General features: G+C 47.2%; 1 protein-coding gene across 1 annotated transcript in view; it reads left to right on the forward strand.

Annotated features, from left to right (window-relative positions):
• Positions 1 to 2,062, forward strand: part of Spon1 (spondin 1) — a 279,501-nt gene that overhangs the window by 255,995 nt on the left and 21,444 nt on the right. The window lies entirely within an intron of this gene.

Here is a 2,062-nt window from a genome sequence, read left to right on the forward strand (position 1 = left end):
AAAAAAAAAAAAAAAAAAAAAAAAAAAAATCACAAACAAACAAGAAACTCTACTCCTGCTTATGCGGGGGACATCTGAGGTGCAGTGGCTCACCAAACCTTGTGTATTCTCCTCACTCTCCCGAAAGCAGGTCCTTACCTGGCTCTCCTCTCCTGTCCAGTCAAACTAGCACCAACCTTTCCTTCCTGACCTGCTTCAACTCATTCCATAATTTCCCATAATCCAATTCATCAACTATGCTGTTATAGGTGATCTGTTAGGAATCCAAACCTGTTGTGTTCCCTCTTCTTAGCATCTTTCTATTCCCAAAACTGTGCATTCAGGAAGGGAGGGGGGGTCTTTTCCGGTCAACATGCCCAAGAGCCCAGTTACCTCAGTGGGCACTGACAGGGATTCTCTCTGTCTCCTCTCATGGTGACCCTTTTACAGATGTGCCCCCTCTGTGACAGGCCCACTGTTACATTCTGGTCCATTTGAGGGCAGAACAGGAATATCGGCCATATCCAGATGACTAACGCTAACCCACCTCCTCCCTTCATAACAAGATTCCTCAGATTCATTTTCTCACTTTCTAACACATTTCTTTCTTCTAGTCAAGCTTTTAATCAGCCTGAAATTAATAGCATAATATCAGTAATAAATTGACTCTTGTCTCACAATGACAGGATACAAAATCAGACCTCTGCTTTACCCCGAATCCTTCAAGCAATGACAACCTAAACACTTCATTGATTCAGTCTATACTTATTAAGCTCCAAAGAAAGGCTTCATTTAGGGGGATGGGGATACTGTGGTGTACGGAACTCTTCCTGGGGGGGGGGGGGCTGCAGTTCAGTGGGGAAAGATATTTAGTGAATGTAACCTATATGTGAGGGAAAGTCCTGGCAAGGTCAGGATGAAGAGGAGGATAGCACGTTCAAAGCGTTAAAAGACTTCTAGTTTCTGCATAGCCAGATGCAGAAGTCAAAGGTGAACTTTGTGTAGGACCAAGTTATACATCATTACAACTTTAAGAATGGTAGGGTCATCAGGAGGTTGGCGTAGGAGAGACACGGTCAAGGTACATTATATAGTTGTGTGACAATATCCTTGTGAAACCCTTGTGAAGCTCTGTACAATAAGTATACCAACCAAAGAAAAAGCTTGTTTTCATCTTTATTTTAAAACACTTATTGAAGAGTTTTCAGCAGAAGACGGTGATCAGGCAACATTTGAAAATCAAAAGGCAACAGCCATGCCGAGGTCCGGATATGAAACGCCGAATTAGGTGGGAGGTGCAGGCAGGCAGCTGTAGAGAGCAGGAGAGAGGTGCAGGCCACTTCTGAAGGGGCAGTGGGTAGGAGGGGGAACCAGACAGTGCAGAGGTGAGCAGCAACCGGTTGAGCTGACAGTTGTGGAGACAGACTGAGGGCGAAGTGAGGGAGGCAGAATGGCCAAATGCTTCTCAGGTGTGGAGCTGGCCCAGTCATGGAACTGGGAACCCCCTGCCATGACTGGGGTCATCAGATGAAGGTTAATGGGAAAGCCCGTGAGATCAGCTCTGCCCATGACATGTTGTTAAGATGCCCTAAAAGGTGAAGGCCAAGTGCCCAGTTAGAACCTAGCTCTGGATTTCAGGGCTCAAAGTCTCTGCAGATGCATAACTGAGTTAGGGGTAAATCAGAGACTGCCCAAAGCCGGGATCGGTTGACAGCAGGGACTGGGGGTTAGGAGTAAGGCTTAGGGCAGAGTCCCCAAGAGTCCCCACTCTTCATGGTAAAGACCTGCCTTCAAATGAAACCAAAACAGAACAAGACAAAGGTCCCCAAGGAAAGAGTAGCTCCATGGAACCCAGGGAAGACTGAGGGCATGGCCAGCTAAGCCCTGCCCAGCAGAGGCATCAAGTCAATAGAGTCACAGACACTAAGCCACTGTGCCCTTCTGCTGTGGGATGGGAGAACCCTGTACGCAGCAGGAGAAAGGGGCGGGGGGGGGAGGGTGCAGAGTCACAAATAATAACAATTCCTTAACCCTGCGTAGAAGCCAAAGGCTGGCTAGGTTGTCACTCAGAAAGGAAGAAAAT

The sequence above is a fragment of the Mus pahari genome, chromosome 1, assembly GCF_900095145.1.
Source record: "Mus pahari chromosome 1, PAHARI_EIJ_v1.1, whole genome shotgun sequence".
Lineage (NCBI taxonomy): Eukaryota > Metazoa > Chordata > Mammalia > Rodentia > Muridae > Mus > Mus pahari.